Here is a 17,796-nt window from a genome sequence, read left to right as displayed (position 1 = left end):
GCATGGATAAGCAGGCGAAAGAAACATTGCAATGCCAGCTTTAAACCCAACCACAAACGACAATAGTTATCATACTGCAGAACATGACATTTTCACACCAGGTAAATTTTTATTCGGTACGTTAAACTTCCGCCCCTATGCTGACCTCGTCGATCAGAACTTGGCCACTGCATCTGCCAGTGAAAATATAAACATTTATATATTAATATATAATAACATTCTAATCACTCTCTGGGTCAAGACGTTTCTCCTGAATTTGTTACTGGATTTATTTATTTATTTTTATTCGTTTATGGAATGCGAGTGTCGCTGGCAAGGCCGGCATTTATTGCCCATCTCTAATTGCCCTCAAAAAGGTGGTGGTCTTGAACCGCTGCAGACAGCGTGGTGAAGGTGTTCCCACAGTGCTGTTAGGGAATGAGCTCCAGGATTTTGACCCAACAACGATGAAGGATGGTGTGTGACTTGGAGAGGAACTTGGAGGTGGTGGTGTTCCCATGCACCTGCTGCCCTTGTCCTTCTAGGCGGTAGAGGTCACGGGTTTGGAAGGTGCTGTCAAAGAAGCCTTGGCGAGTTGCTGCAAGTGCATCTTGTAGATGGTACACACTGCAGCCACAGTGCACTGGTGATGAAGGGAGTGAATGTTTAAGGTGGAGGATGGGTCTGCCAATCCACTTATGTCATCCTTTATGAGGGCTTTGGTGACTACCTTATATTTAAGGCCCCTAGTTGTGGACTCCGCCACAAATGGAAACATTGTCCTGGCAAGGAAGTAGCAATTGCTTTCCCACACAGGCCTCAGGTTAAGATTACAGTCAGGCCCTGATTGACCCTTTAATCAAAATCTGCACACTGTCCTCCTGCCAATCACACACACAAACCAATTTGCATTCATTCACTAGTTTAAACATAGAAACATAGAAAATAGGTGGAGTAGGCCATTCGGCCCTTCGAGCCTGCACCACTATTTAAATATGATCATGCAACTTCAGTACCCCATTCTGCTTTCTCTCCATACCCCTTGATTCCTTTAGCCGTAAGGGCCACATCTAACTCCCTTTTGAATATATCTAACGAACTGGCCTCAACAACTTTCTGTGGTAGATAATTCCACAGGTTCGCAATTCTGAGTGAAGAAGAAGTTTCTCCTCATCTCGGTCCTAAATGGCTTACCCCTTATCCTTAGACTGTGTCCCCTGGTTCTGGACTTCCCCAACATCGGGAACATTCTTCCTGCATCTAACCTGTCCAGTCCCGTCAGAATTGTATATGTTTCTATGAGATCCCCTCATTCTTCTAAATTCCAGTGAATGTAAGCCTAGTCGATCCAGTCTTTCTTCATATGTCAGTCCTGCCATCCCGCGAATCTGTCTGGTGAACCTTTGCTGTACTAACTCAATAGCAAGAATGTCCTTCCTCAGATTAGGATCCCAAAACTGTACACAATATTCAAGGTGTGGCCTCACCAAGGTCCTGTATAACTGCAGCAAGACCTCCCTGCTCCTATACTAGTTGACAGTGAGCAAGTTGACAGGCGTTACATCGACTAAAAAAAAAATACCCAATAAGTAAGCTTTCATGCCAGCAAGCTCACCTCTGAGTCAGCGGATTGTGGGTTCAAGTCCCACTCCAGCAACTCGAGCACAAATTCTAGGCTGACACCTCAGTGCAGTACTGATGGAGTGCTACTCTGTCGGAGGTGCTGTCTTTCTGATGAGATGTTAAACTAAGGCTCTGTCTGCCCTCTCAGGTGGATGTAAAAGATCCCACAGCACTATTTCGAAGAAGAAAAGGGGAATACTCCACGGGTGTCCTAGTGCTTTGGGACATCCCGAGGTTGCAAAAGGCACCCTTTAAATGCAAGTTATTTCCTCTTTAGCAGCTGCTGGTCCCATCTATTTAATTTGAAATTAGAAACCTCTTGAAGCCAAGGTAAATTATGTTTATGACATGCAACAGGTTTAATTACAGCTACCAAGACAAGGCTCCACAGTCGCAGCAAAACAAATACACGAAGCCTCAAATTATGAATGATTCATTGCGCAAGCAATCTGCTTCTATTTGCAGGAGGGCGTTACACAATCCAGTTAACATTATACAACTACACACCATAATTTAGAAAGTCAAAATGGAGTCGAACGACAGTCAGAATGGAAAAGGAGCGGGTTGTAGCCCTGGTAATAAAGGATGACATAAAGACAGTAGTGAGAAAGGATCTTGGCTCAGAAGATCCAGAAGTAGAATCAGTATGGGTTGAGATAAGAAATAACAAGGGGTTAGGAAACACTGGTGGGAGTAGCTTCTAGGCCCCCCAAACAGTAGCTACACCGTTGGACAGAGTATTAATCAACAAATAATAGGAGCTTGTAACAAAGGTAATACAATAATCATGGGAGGGCTTTAACCTTCATATAGACTGGGCAACTCAAATTGGCGCAGGTAGTCTGGAGGACAAGTTCATGGAATGCATTCGAGACAGTTCCCTCGAACAATACATCATGAAACCAGCCGGGGAACAGGCTATTTTAGATCTTGTATTGTGTAATGAGACAGGGTTCATTAGTAATAGTAAAGGATCCTCTGGGGAAGAGTGATCATAATATGATAACATTTCACATTGAGTTTGAATGTAAAATACTTCAGTCAGAAATGAGAGTCTTTAACTTAGATAAAGTCAATTTTATCTTCGAATGAAGGAGATTGTTTCATGTTAGTTTCAGGTCTCGCTTGTATGGGTGTGGGGGAGGTGGGAGGAAGGTTATACAAGTTTTGTTTTATTCATTCACAGGATGTGGGCATCGCTGACAAGACCAGCATTTATTGCCCCATCCCTAATTGCCCTTGATGAGGTGGTGGTGAGCCACCTTCTTGAACCGATATGAGGGGCACATTAGCTACGGTAGATAAGCAGTGGCAAACATTTAAAGAAATATTCCTAAATTCTCAATGAAAATACATTCCATTGAGAAACAAAAACTCCACAGGAAAAGTGATTCATCCGTGGCGAACTAAAGAAGTTAAGGATAGTATTAGATTAAAAGAGGCTTATAACGTTGCGAAGAATAGTAGTAAGCCAGAGGATTGGGAGAGCTTCAGAAACCAGCAAAGGGTAACCAAAAAATTAGAATAGGAGAGTAAACTTGCAAGAAATATCAAAACAGATTGTAAGAGCTTCTACAAGTATTTAAAAAGTTAGAGAGTAGCAAAAGTAAGCATTGGTCCCATTGAGGCCGAGACAGATGAAATTATAATGATGAATAAGGAAATAGCAGAGACTTTAAACAAATATTTTGTATCTGTCTTCACAGCAGAAGACACAAAAGAACAAAAATAGTGGGGAACCAAGGGGCTATTAAGAGTGAGGAACTTAACATAATTAATATTAGTAGAGAAAAAGTACTTGAGAAACTAATGGGACTAAAAGTCGACAAATCCCCTGGACCTGACAGCCTACATCCTGGGGTTCTAAGAGGTTGCTGCAGAGATAATGGATGCATTGGTTATGATCTTCCAAAATTCCACAGATTCTAAAAGGGTGCCAGCAATTGCAAAGTAACAAATGTAACCCTGATATTCAAGAAAGGAGGGAGAGAGAAAACAGGGAACTACAGACCGGTTAGCCTGACATCAGTCGTTGGGAAAATGCTGGAATCCATTATTAAGCAAATGTTAACAGGGCACTTAGAAAATCAAAATATGATTAGGCAGAGTCAATATGCTTTTATGTAAGGGAAATCGTGTTTAACAAATTTATTCAAGTTTTTTGAGGATGTAAATAACAGGGTAGATAAAGGGGATCCAGTGGATGTAATATATTTGGATTTCCAAATGGCATTTGATAAGGTGCCACATAAAAGGTTGCTGTATAAGATAAGGGCTCATGGGGTTGGGGGTAACATATCAGCATGGGTAGAGGATTGGTTAATGGACAGAAAACAGAGAGTAAGAATAAGCAGGTCATTTTCTGGTTGGCAGGCTGTGACTAGTGGGGTGCTGCAAGGATCAGTGCTTGGCCTCAGCTATTTACAATTTATATAAATGACTTAGATGAAGGGACCGAGTGCAATTTATCCAAGTTTGCTGACGATACAAAGTTAGGTAGGAAAGTAAACCGTGAGGAGGACACAAAGAGCCTGCAAAGGGATATAGGAAGGATAGATAGAAAGGAAAAGGAGGTGCGGTGGCATTGCTGGTTAAGGAGGAAATTAATGCAGTAGTAAGGAAGGACATTAGCTTGGATGATGTGGAATCGGAGTAATGGAATATCAAAGTGCAGAAAACGCTCGTGGGAGTTGTGTACAGACCACCAAACAGTAGTAGTGAGGTTGGGGACAGCATCAAACAAGAAATTAGGGATGCGTGCAATAAAGGTATCATGGGTGACTTTAATCTACATATTGATTGGGCTAACCAAACTGGTAGCAATGCGGTGGAAGGGGATTTCCTGGAGTGTATTAGGGATGGTTTTCTAGACCAATATGTCGAGGAACCAACTCGAGAGCTGGCCATCCTAGACTGGGTGATGTGTAATGAGAAAGGACTAATTAGCAATCTTGTTTGCAAGGCCCCTTGGGATAGAGTGACCATAATATGGTAGAATTCTTTATTAAGATGGAGAGTGACACAGTTAATTCAGAGACTAGGGTCCTGAACTTAACGAAAGGTAACTTCGATGGTATGAGATGTGAATTGGCTAGAATAGACTGACAAATGATACTTAAAGGGTTGACAGTGGATAGTCAATGGCAAACATTTAAAGATCACATGGATGAACTTCAATAATTGCACATCTCTGTCTGGAATAAAAATAAAATGGGGAAGGTGGTTAACAAGGGAAATTAAGGATAGTGTTAAATCCAAGGAAGGGGCATATAATTTGGCCAGAAAAAGCAGCAAACCTGAGGACTGGGAGAATTTTATAATTCAGCAGAGGAGGACAAAGGGTTTAATTAGGAGGGGGAAAATAGAGTATGAGAGGAAGCTTGCTGGGAACATAAAAATTGACTGCAAAAGCTTCTATAGATATGTGAAGAGAAAAAGATTAGTGAAGACAAACATAGGTCCCTTGCTGTCAGATTCAGGTGAATTTTTAATGGGGAACAAAGAAATGGCGGACCAGTTGAACAAATACTTTGGTTCTGTCTTCACGAAGGAAGACACAAATAACCTTCCGGAAATACTAGGGGACCGAGGGTCCAGTGAGAAGGAGGAACTGAAGGAAATCCTTATTAGGCGGGAAATCGTGTTAGGGAAATTGATGGGATTGAAGGCCGATAAATCCCCGGGGCCGGATAGTCTGCATCCCAGAGTACTTAAGGAAGTGGCGCTAGAAATAGTGGATGCATTGGTTATCATTTTCCAACAGTCTATCGACTCTGGATCAATTCCTATGGGCTGGAGAGTAGCTAATGTAACACCACTTTTTAAAAAAGGAGGGAGAGAGAAAACGGGTAATTATAGACCGGTTGGCCTGACATCAGTAGTGGGGAAAATGTTGGAATCAATTATTAAAGATTAAATAGCAGTGCATTTGGAAAGCAGTGACAGGATCGGTCCAAGTCAGCATGGATTTATGAAAGGGAAATCATGCTTGACAAATCTTCTGGAATTTTTTGAGGATGTAACTAGTAGAGTGGACAAGGGAGAACCAGTGGATGTGGTGTATTTGGACTTTCAAAAGGCTTTTGACAAGGTCCCACACAAGAGATTGGTGTGCAAAATTAAGGCACATGGTAATTTTCAGAATGGCAGACAGTGACTAATGGGGTGCCGCAGGGCTCAGTGCTGGGACCCCAGCTATTTAGAATAAACATCAATGATTTGGATGAAGGAATTAAGTTTGCAGACGACACTAAGCTGGGTGGCGGTGTGAGCAGGAGGACGCTAAGAGGCTGCAGGGTGACTTGGACAGGTTAGGCGAGTGGGCAAACGCATGGCAGATGCAGTATCATGTGGATAAATGTGAGGTTATCCGCTTTGGTGGCAAAAACATGAAGGCAGAATATTATCTGAATGGTAGCAGATTAGGAAAAGGGGAGGTGCAACGAGACCTGGGTGTCATGGTACATCAGTCATTGAAAGTTGGCATGCAAGTACAACAGGCGGTGAAGGCGGCAAATGGTATGTTGCCCTTCATAGCTAGGGGATTTGAGTATAGGAGCAGGGAGGTCTTACTGCAGTTGTACAGTGCCTTGGTGAGGCCTCACCTGGAATATTGTGTTCCGTTTTAGTCTCCTAATCTGAGGAAGGACGTTCTTGCTATTGAGGGAGTGCAGCAAAGGTTCACCAGACTGATTCCCGGGATGGCAGGACTGATATATGAGGAGAGACTGGATTGAATGGGCCTGTATTCACTGGAGTTTAGAAGGATGAGAGGGGATCGCATAGAAACATATAAAATTCTGACAGGACTGGACAGGTTAGATGCAGGAATAATGTTCCCGATGTTGGGTAAGTCCAGAACCAGGGGACATAGTCTAAGAATAAGGGATAAGCCATTTAGGACTGAGATGAGGAGAAATGTCTTCACTCAGAGAGTTGTTAACCTGTGGAATTCTCTACCGCAGAGAGTTGATGATGCCAGTTTGTTGGATATATTCAAGAGGGAGTTTAGATATGGCCCTTATGGCTAAGGGGATCAAGGGGTATGGAGAGAAAGCAGGAAAGGGGTACTGAGGTGAATGATCAACCATGATCTTATTGAATGGTGGTGCAGGCTCGAAGGGCCAAATGGCCTACTCCTGCACCTATTTTCTATGTTTCTATAGACAGGTTAGGTGAGTGGGCAATTAGGTGGCAGATGGACTATAATGTGAGGTTATTCACTTTGGTAGGAAGAACAGTAAAACAGAATATTTTCTAAATGGTGAGAAACTAATAAATGTTGGTGTTCAGAGAGATTTGGGTGTCCTTATTCAGGAAACACGGAAAGCGAGCACGCAGATACGGAGGGCAAATGGAATGTTGGCTTTTATTGCAAGGGGGTTGGAGTATAAGAGTAAGGAAGTCTTGCTACAATTGTACAGGGCTTTGGTGAGACCACACCTGGAGTACTGTGCACAGTTTTGGTCTCCTTATCTGAGAAAGGAGATATATGCTTTAGAGGCAACAAAGGTTCACTAGATTGATCCCTGGGATGAGATTGTGTAGAATGGGCCTACATTCTCTGGAGTTTAGAAGAATGAAAGGTGATCTCATTGAAGAATACAAGATTCTGAGGGGGATCGACAGGGTAGATCCCTGGCTGAAGTGTCTAGAACTAGGGGGCATAGTCTCAAGATAAGGGTTCAGCCATTTAAGACTGAGCTGAGGAGGAATTTCTTCACTCCGACAGTTGTGAATCTTTGGAATTCTCTATCCGAAATGGCTGTGGATCCTGAATCGTTGAGTACATTCAAGGCTGAGATCGATAGATTTTTGGAGTCTAGGGGAATCAAGGGATATGGAGATGGGGCAGGAAAGTGGAGTTGTGGTTGATGATCAGCCATGATCTTACTGAATGGCGGAGCGGGCTCGAGGGGCCGTACGGCCTATTCCTGCTCCTATTTCTTATGCTATTATGTTATAACTCCATATTGTTTCAACTCATGAACTGTGCTGGGAGTATCAAGTTGCACAGGAAAAAAAGATAGTTTACATTGAAGTGTAAAATATGGGATCTGATTTCATCTTCGAGTTCAGGTCGTTTTTCTTATATATAAATATGTCTAATTTCATAAACTTTTTAGTAAAACATGACACACGTCTGTTTTGTGACAAAGAGATTTTCTTTTTTCCCCCCCCAGTGATTCCTTCTCCTTCAAACACACCCTGACCAAGGGCGGAGGGGAGACACAGGCCACCATCTCTTTAGTTAGGGGTACCTAGCCATGATTGCATGGCTGAACTGGGGAGCTCACCGTATCGATGATCACTAACACAATGGGAAGTATCTTCAGCACATGGACTGCAGCAGTTCAAGGCGCTGGCTCACCGCCACCATCTCAAGGGCAATTAGGGATGGGCAATAAAAGCCGGCCTTTCCAGCGACGCCTACATCCCAAGAAGGATTTTTTTTTCAAAAAAAGATACCAATCCAAACATCCTATTACAGATCCTGTGCATGTCACATTCAGCACCATTTTCCTTTTCTCATTGCCCAGAGAGCTGTGAATGCCCAGCCGTTGACTATATTGAAGGTTGAGATCGATAGATTTTTGGACTCTAAGGGAATCAAGGGATCGGACGGGAAAGTGGAGTTGAGGTCAAAGATCAGCCATGATCTCACTGAATGGTGGAGCAGGCCGGAGGGGCCGTATGGCCGATTCTTCTAGGTACGCGGAGTCAGAGGAAATGTATTAGCATGGATAGAGAATTGGCTGGCGAACAGAAAGCAGAGAGTCGGGATAAATGGGTCCTTTTCCGGTTGGAAATCAGTGGTTAGTGGTGTGCCACAGGGATCGGTGCTGGGACCACAACTGTTTACAATATGCATAGATGACCTAGAAGAGGGGACAGAGTGTAGTGCAACAAAATTTGCAGATGACACTAAGATTAGTGGGAAAGCGGGTTGTGTAGAGGACACAGCGAGGCTGCAAGGAGATTTGGATAGGTTAAGCGAATGGGCTAAGGTTTGGCAGATGGAATACAATGTCGGAAAGTGTGAGGTCATCCACCTTGGGGAAAAAAAAACAGTAAAAGGGAATATTATTTGAATGGGGAGAAATTACAACATGCTGTGGTGCAGAGGGACCTGGGGGTCCTTGTGCATGAATCCCAAAAGGTTAGTTTGCAGGTGCAGCAGGTAATCAGGAAGGCGAATGGAATATTGGCCTTCATTGCGAGAGGGATGGAGTACAAAAGCAGGGAGGTCCTGCTGCAACTGTATAAGGTATTGGTAAGGCCGCACCTGGAGTACTGCGTGCAGTTTTGGTCACCTTACTTAAGGAAGGATATACTAGCTTTGGAAGGGGTACAGAGACGATTCACTAGGCTGATTCCAGAAATGAGGGGGTTACCTTATGATGATAGATTGAGTAGACTGGGTCTTTACTCGTTGGAGTTCAGAAGGATGAGGGGTGATCTTATAGAAACATTTAAAATCATGAAAGGGATAGACAAGATAGAGGCAGAGAGGTTGTTTCCACTGGTAGGGGAGACTAGAACTAGGGGGCACAGCCTCAAAATACGGAGGAGCCAATTTAAAACCGAGTTGAGAAGGAATTTCTTCTCCCAGAGGGTTGTGAATCTGTGGAATTCTCTGCCCAAGGAAGCAGTTGAGGCTAGCTCATTGAATGTTTTCAAGTCAAAGATAGATAGATTTTTAACCAATAAGGGAATTAAGGGTTACGGGGAGCGGGTGGGTAAGTGGAGCTGAGTTCACGGCCAGATCAGCCATGATCTTATTGAATGGCGGAGCAGGCTCGAGGGGCTAGATGGCCTACTCCTATTCCTAATTCTTATGTTCTTATGTTCTATGTTCTTACGTACAATGTATTTGTCAAATTCAGCATAACATGCTTGGGGCAATATTACCAACATTTTGCTTTGCATTAATGGATTGAGTATTGACACCATTGTGCCGGCCAACAAACTGGAGGCAGGCCAGGAGTTGGTTCCTTTCTCCAGCAAAATGCAGTGAGTGGAGTACAGTAACAGAATACAAATTGTGTGCGTAAAATCACACCCCGTCACCTACAGTAGTGATTGACTGGGGCGGGGGCAGGGATTAACCAATCACCTCCATTCTGGCACAGAAGCAAAATACCGCAGATGCTGAAATCTGAAATAAAAACAGTAAATGCTGGAAATCTCAGCGGGTCAGGCAGCATCTGTGGAGAGAGAAACAGAGTTAACGTTTCGGGTCGACGACCCTTTGTCAGAACTGAAGAGCATTTGAAAAGAGCACATTCTTAAGAAGCACTGAAAGGGGGGGGGAGGGGAGGAAAGAACAAAAAGGGAAGGTCTGTGATTGGGTGGAAGGCCGGAGAGATGATCACTAGTACAGTGGGAAGTACCCACTCGATCTCTCCTGCCTTCCACCCAATCACAGACCTTCCCTTTTGTTCTTTCCTCCCCTCCCCCCCCCCCCCCCCCCCCTTTTCAGTGCTTCTTAAGAATGTGTTCTTTTCGAACACTCTCCAGTTCCGATGGAGGGTTGTCGACCCGAAACGTTAACTCGGTTTCTCTCTCCGCAGATGCTGCCTGACCCGCTGAGATTTCCAGCATTTTCTGTTTTTATTACCTCCATTCTGGGCAGGACTCACGCCGACATTATTCGTAGCCTTCAGTTAATTATACCAAGGAGTGGAAAGATCTGGGCCGAGCAGAGTCACTTTCTTCTTACTGAACTCAACAATGGTTTTTGTCGGTGAGGCAAACCACCATTTTCTCGCTGGCCTTCAGAAAGACCTTTGTTTTATTTCCGTCTTTCATTCTTGGTCATTTTTTCTTTCTTTCACCCCTGAAGGCATTAAACCCCCCCCGCCGCCCACCCACCCTGGCTAGGGTAGGTGCAACTGGTGTGAGCCACTGTCTGGTCCATTGCTATCCTCATTAGGGCCAAGAGGAGATCCGATGGTGGCCTTCAAACTTATCAGCAGCTTCAACTACATTTTTAATCAGTCATTGAGTAAACAACTGGAGGGCACCGAGTTAAGATGACCAAACAAAGCAAGAGATGAGAAGAAGTTTTTTTTATTCATGGGATTGAAACAAAAACAGTGGTGGTAGCAGAATCCTCATTAAATTTTAAAAAGAGGATAAATATTTTAATATGAAAAACTGCAGAGAGAAAACGAGCAACGGAATGAAGCCAAGTGAAAAGCACTTAAAATTTAGTAAAAAATATAAATTGAATATTAATATAATCTTGATCATAGAACCATACAGCACAGAATGAGGCCGTTTGGCCCACACACACAAACACACAACGATTGTCGTAGTTCTGGTTTTCTTCATCTGTTGGTTATACCACAGTGATTGCACATCAAAAAAATATTCCATTGGTTGGAAAGCACTTTGGGGTATTGAGGAAGTAGTAAGGCAAGTTCTTCTTAAATGTTTGGTAAATTTTTTAACCACCATAACATTCATTTCAGATCAGCAGGCTCGAGGGCCAAATGGCCTACTCCTGCTCCTGCTCCTATTTCATCCTGGTTAACCCTTGCCACTGGATAAAGGCCTAGCTCTGTCAAGCCCATGAGGTGGCTGATGTGCAACGGTCACCACACGTTAAAAAAATCCATGCACAGGTATCTTCCACCCTTTCAACTGGAGTTCAGGACTGGAATATCAGGTCCTTCATTGAAACATCTGTGAATTCATGTGGAATCAAGTCATCCTCGTTCGAGAGACCGCCTATGATGATGATGATGATTTCTCATGTTCTTATATAGTACCTTTAATGTAGTAAAACATCCCAAGGTGCTTCACAGGAACCTAATTAGTCAAAAATTGACACCAAAAGAAGAAAGACTTACATTTATATAGCGCCTTTCATGACCACCAGACGTCTCAAAGCGTTGAAGTACTTTTGGAGTGCAGTCACTATTGTAATGTGAGAAACGTGGCAGCCAATTTGCACACAGTAAGATCTCACAAACAGCAATGTGATAATGACCAGATAATCTGTTTTTGTTATGTTGATCAAGGGATAAATATTTGCCAGGACATCGGGGATAATTCCCCTGCCCCTGTTCAAAATAGTGCCATGGGATCTTTTACGTCACCCGAGGGGACAAACAGGGCCTCGGTTTAACGTCTCATCCGAAAGACGGCACCTCCGACAGTGCAGCACTCCCTCAGCACTGCACTGGGAGCTTCAGCCCAAATTGGTGTGCTCAAGTCCCTCGAGTGAGATGGGAGACATTAGGACAGGAGTGCTAGGTTTTAAGGTGTGTCTTAAAAGGAGCAAAGAGTGGTGGAGAGGTAGAGAGGTAGAGAGGGATTCCAGAGCTTGGGGCTTAGACTACTGAAAGCACGGCTGCCCACGGTGGAGCAAAGGAGGTCAGGGTGCACAAAAGGCCAGAATTGGAGAGGCGCAGAGTTCTCGAATGTTCCCCCGAAGGTGCACAACTGCGAATCGATCGCGGGGTCTCACGTAGTCTGCTTACCAGCTGCTGCCACTGAAAGAAATACTGCGCACAAAGAGAGAGAGAGAGAACATTGATTGTAGGGCTGGCGGGGGGGGTGGGGGGGGTTACAGAAATAGGGAGGGACGAGGCCATGGAACAGTTGAAAAACCGTGACTGCATTACTTTCGCAAAATGCAAGAGTGTTTCACACAATGGAATCGCATGTACAAGTCCCGACTCTTTGTAAAGCTGATAAATTAAAACTTCTGCAGCAAGAACAACGAAAGACTAAAAACGTGTGATAAAGCAATAATTTAGACAGGCAAGCCAAGTGACATGCCATTAATTGGTGGTCAGGAAAAAAAAAACATCTTGCGTTTGCCTGATGTAAGTTGAGCTCTTTGCTAATTTTAAACTCAAGGCTTTTACAAAATAATTTCTCACGGGGAACAATTTGGTATAATTTGCGGCTTTCAGTTAGAATGAGACAAAGGCGGCCAACCATTAAACAGGACTAAAAGTTCCTAAATAACCTGGGTGATGTTGATAGCAATCTTTCTCGTGTAATCCTGAGGAAATCCCCCCCGCTACCCTGGACCATACACAACGGTCTTAACTGCACAGGAAATCCTTGAACATCTCAGACTCACTTGTCAAATTCTCCAGTTGATACAGATCATATGAATTCCTGCAGTAAATCCTTCATAATCTTCTTGTATCCAGAATACATGCACACGGTCACAAGTGATACAATTACTGTGCGCTAGTGCAGCATTTCTTTTTTGGAATAAAAACAGGCAACTATATTCCACACTTTTATTTCCCATTTTCCCAACAGTGCCAGCTGTGGCTCAGTGGGCAGCACACTCGCCTCGGAGTCAGAAGGTTGTGGGTTCAAGTCCCTCTCCAGGGACTTGAGCACAAAAATCTAGGGTGACACTCCCAGTGTAGTGCTGAGGGAGTGCTGCACTGTTGGGAGGTGCTGTCTTTTGGATGAGACATTAAACCGAGGCCCCGCAAAAGATCCCATGGCACTATTTCGAAGAAAAGCAGCCCAGTTATCCCCAGTGTCCTGGACCAATATTTATCCCACAATCAACGTAACAAAAACTGATTACCTGGTCATTATCACATAGAAACATAGAAAACAGGTGCGGGAGTAGGCCATTCGGCCCTTCGAGCCTGCACCACCATTCAAGAAGATCATGGCTGATCATTCCCTCAGTACCCCTTTCCTGCTTTCTCTCCATACTCTTTGATCCCCTTAGCTGTAAGGGCCATATCTAACTCCCTCTTGAATATATCCAATGAACTGGCATCAACAACTCTCTGCGGCAGGGAATTCCACACGTTAACAACTCTCTGAGTGAAGAAGTTTCTCCTCATCTCGGTCCTAAATGGCTTGCCCCTTATCCTAAGACTGTGTCCCCTGGTTCTGGACTTCCCCAACATCGGGAACATTCTACCCGCATCTAATCTGTCCAGTCCCGTCAGAATCTTATACGTTTCTATGAGATCCCCTCTCATCTTATAAACTCCAGTGAATATAGGCCCAGTTGATCCAGTCTCTCCTCATATGACAGTCCAAACATCCCTAGAATTAATCTGGTGAACCTTCGCTGCAGTCCCTCAATAGCAAGAATGTCCTTCCTCAAATTAGGAGACCAAAACTGAACACAATATTCCAGGTGAGGCCTCACTAAGGCCCTGTACAACTGCAGTAAGATCTCCCTGCTCCTATACTCAAATCCCCTAGCTATGAAGGCCAACATACCATTTTCCTTCTTCACCACCTGTTGTACCTGCATGCCAACCTTCAATGACTGATGAACCAGGAAACCCAGGTCTCGTTGCACCTCCCCTTTTCCTAATCTGCCGCCATTCAGATAATATTCTGCCTTCCTGTTGATACCCTCACAATTATCCACATGATACTGCATCTGCCATGCATTTGCCCACTCACCTAACCTGTCCAAGTCACCCTGCAGCCTCTTAGCGTCCCCCTCACAGCTCACACCACCACCCAGTTTAGTGTTATCTGCAAAATTGGAGATATTACACTCAATTCCTTCATCCAAATCGTTAATGTATATTGTAAAAAGCTGGGGTCCCAGCACTGAGCCCTGTGGCACTCCACTAGTCACTGCCTGCCATTCTGAAAAGGACCCGTTTATCCGGACTCTCTGCTTCCTGTCTGCCAACCAGTTCTCTATCCACGTCAGTTTTTTTTTCAGGCTAGAAGGGCCGAATGGCCTACTCCTGCACCTATTTTCTGTCAGTACATTACCCCCAATACCATGCGCTTTGACTTTGCACACCAATCTCTTGTGTGGGACCTTGTCAAAAGCCTTTTGAAAGTCCAAATACACCACATCCACTGGTTCTCCCTTGTCCACTAGGCTAGTTACATTCTCAAAAAATTCTAGAAGATTCGTCAAGCATGATTTCCCTTTCATAAATCCATGCTGACTTGGACCGATCCTGTCACTGCTTTCCAAATGCACTGCTATTTCATCCTTAATGATTGATTCCAACATTTTCCCCACTACTGATGTCAGGCTAACCGGTCTATAATTACCCGTTTTCTCTCTCCCTCCTTTTTTAAAAAGTGGTGTTACATTAGCTAACCTCCAGTCCATAGGAACTGATCCAGAGTCGATGGAAAATGATCACCAATGGTGTTTGTGGGAGTTTGCGGTGCGCAAGTTGGCTGCCACATTTCCCACATTACCACTTCATTAGCTGCAAAGCGCTTTGAGACGTCCGGTGGTTGTGAAAAGCGCTATATAAATGCAAGTCTTTCTTTCTTTTATTTGCATTTGTTGTGTTAAACATTCCACTGTTTATGACAGGATGCTTAGACGTGTTTAAGATATATTAGTCAGTCTTTTTTAAGCTGTAAAGTGCTGTACATCATCAGTTGTGTTGTCATAACTTTGTGCTATATTGATAGCCCAGCATCAAAAATAAAATCCAATGCCAAGTCACAGTAGAAATTTACCGGAGATGGCGCTATTATGGAGAATGATGTCACCTCTATCTTGCAATGCCTGACAAGGAAAAAAAACTGCTCGTTGGTGTAGAACAGATGGGAAATCGAGGAAATAACTTTTCTCAATGTAAAGCACTGTATGAATAATGCAATGCAGCATTACACGGTGACAGAAGGCGAAAGACAATCTATCTCTCCACACTACTGGCACTTAGCACATGGAGCAGTACCGCAAGTGTATTCGTGGTACTAATTAGCTTCTTGAAATCGGGGGTTTCTACGGAACTAATTTTCAGCTCTGTATTGAAATTCTCCTTCAGTACCAAAAAGGGGTAATTAACACAAATGACAGATGCAAACATAATTGTGGTGCATTGACAGTTACCATCACAGCATTAGTGTTGAATTATTATGTACGCAAAGAGGCTATACCACAGCCTAAGTGCTAAACAGAAAATGATACCCTCCATCAAACTGACATTTATAGTAAACACTGATTAACTTTCTTTCATTACACACTGCTTCCTCACTATACCCATTTAATACGAATTATGTGGGTGCTTTCATTTCTTATACCTCCCAAACCCATGACCTCTACCACCTAGAAGGACAAGGGCAGCAGGCGCATGGGAATACCACCTGCAAGTTCCCCTCTAAGTCACACACCACCCTGACTTGGACATATATCGGCCGTTCCTTCATCGTCGCTGGGTCAAAGTCCTGGAACCCCCTCCCGATCAACACTGTGGGAGAATCTTCACCACACGGACTGCAGCGGTTCAAGGCGGCGGCTCACCACCACCTTCTCAAGGGCAATTAGGGATGGGCAATAAATGTTGGTCTTGCCAGCGATGCCCACATCCCAGAACAAATTTAAAACAAAAGGTTCAGATGCCGCTTGAGGTTCCTTTGTTATACACATCACGGCACCTGTTTTGTTTCACATGAAAGTACAGGACATTAAAAGTTAGATCATCATTCGTGCAGTTTGCTAAGACAATTGGACAGAATGTTTTTTTACCAAGTGTCTGGATGAATGCCCCATCTTCAATTTATTGGAAAAACATTTTCAACTGCAAATTGAAATATTTTCTTTAGATTCATTAATACAGATTGCAAATAGTTGAGCCCCAGCACCGATCCCTGCGGCACCCCACTAGTTACGGTTTGCCAACTGGAAAATTATCCATTTACTCCGACTCTCTGTACTCTGTTAGTTAGTCAATCCTCTATTCATGCTAATATATTACCCCCAACCCCTGTGAACTTTTATCTCATGCAGGAACCTTTTATGTGGATCTTATCGAATGCCTTCTGGAAAAACAAATACACCATATCCACTGGTTCCCCCTTATCCACCCTGCTCATTACATCTGCTCAAAGACCTCCAGCAAATTTGTCAAACATGATTTCCCCTTTAATAAAACCATGCTGACTGCTTGATTGAATTATGCTTTTCCAAATGTCCCACTACTGTTTCCTTAATAATGGACACCAGCATTTTCCCAAAGACAGATGTTAGGCTAACTGGTTTTCTGCTTTTTGTCTGCCTCCTTTTTTTAAATAGGGGCATTACATTTGCAGTTTTCCAATTCACTGGGACCACCCCAGAATCCAGGGAATTTTGGTAGATTACAACCAATGCATTCACTATCTCTGCAGTCACTTCTTTTAAGACCCTAGGATGTAAGCAATCAGGTCCCAGGGACTTGTCCACCATTAGTCCCATTATTTTACTGAGTACTACTTCTTTAGTGATAGTAAGAACATAAGAAATAGGAGCGGGAGTAGGCTATAAGGCTGATGGCTGATCTGATCTTGGCCTCAACTCCACTTTCCTGCCTGTTCCCCATAACCCTTGACTCCCTTATAGTTCAAGAATCTGTCTATCTCAGCCTTGAAAATATTCAATGACTCAGCTTCCATAGCTCTCTGGGGTAGAGAATTGCAAAGATTCACGACCCTCAGGGAAGAAATTCCTCCTCATCTCCGTCTTAAATGGATGACCCCTTATTCTGAAACTATGCCCCCTAGTTCTAGATTCCCCCACGAGGGGAAACATCCCCTCAGAATCTTATACGTTTCAATAAGATCACCTCTCATTCTTCTAAACTCCATTGTGTACAGGCCCAACCTGCTCAACCTTTCCTCATAAGACAACCACTTAATCCCAGGAATCAACCTCGTGAACCTTCTCTGAACTGCCTCCAATGTAAGTATATCCCTCCTTAAATAAGGATACCAAAACTGTACACAGTACTCTTGGTGTGGTCCAACCAAGGTTCTATACAAGTTTAACATAACTTCTCTGCTTTTAAATTCTATCTCTCTAGAATTAATCCCAGTGCTTTTTTTTTTAAGGCCTTATAAATAGAGGCTTTTGGTACAAAAGCAAGGAAGAGGTGGTAAACCTCAATAAATCACTGGTTAGACCTCAGTTAGAGAGTATTATGTCCAATTTGGGGCAGCACACTTTAGAAAGGATGTTGAGGCATTGGAGATAGTGCAGATTTACGAGCATTGTACCAGGAACGAGGGAATTCAGTTATGTGGAGAGACTAGAAAGGCTAGGATTGTTCTCCTTAGAGCAGAGAAAGTTATGGGGAGATTGGATAGAAGTGTTAAAAAATTTGGAGTGGTTTTGATAGAGTAGATAGGGAGAAACTGTTTCCACTGGCAGGACGGTCGATATCCAGAAGATATAGATTTAAGATAATTGGCAAAAAAGGCAATTGTATACTGATTATATTA

The 17,796-nt window shown here is 43.5% G+C and overlaps 2 protein-coding genes across 3 annotated transcripts in view; one reads left to right on the top strand and one right to left on the bottom strand.

Annotated features, from left to right (window-relative positions):
• The window catches only part of LOC139281246 (uncharacterized protein C7orf50 homolog), a 435,290-nt gene that overhangs the window by 342,443 nt on the left and 75,051 nt on the right, over positions 1-17,796 (bottom strand). The window lies entirely within an intron of this gene.
• gper1 (G protein-coupled estrogen receptor 1) overlaps positions 1-17,796 on the top strand; it is a 46,035-nt gene that overhangs the window by 25,987 nt on the left and 2,252 nt on the right. The window lies entirely within an intron of this gene.

The sequence above is a fragment of the Pristiophorus japonicus genome, chromosome 15, assembly GCF_044704955.1.
Source record: "Pristiophorus japonicus isolate sPriJap1 chromosome 15, sPriJap1.hap1, whole genome shotgun sequence".
Lineage (NCBI taxonomy): Eukaryota > Metazoa > Chordata > Chondrichthyes > Pristiophoridae > Pristiophorus > Pristiophorus japonicus.
Note: the sequence above shows the minus strand (reverse complement) of the source record. Positions and strands in the feature narration are given on the sequence as shown.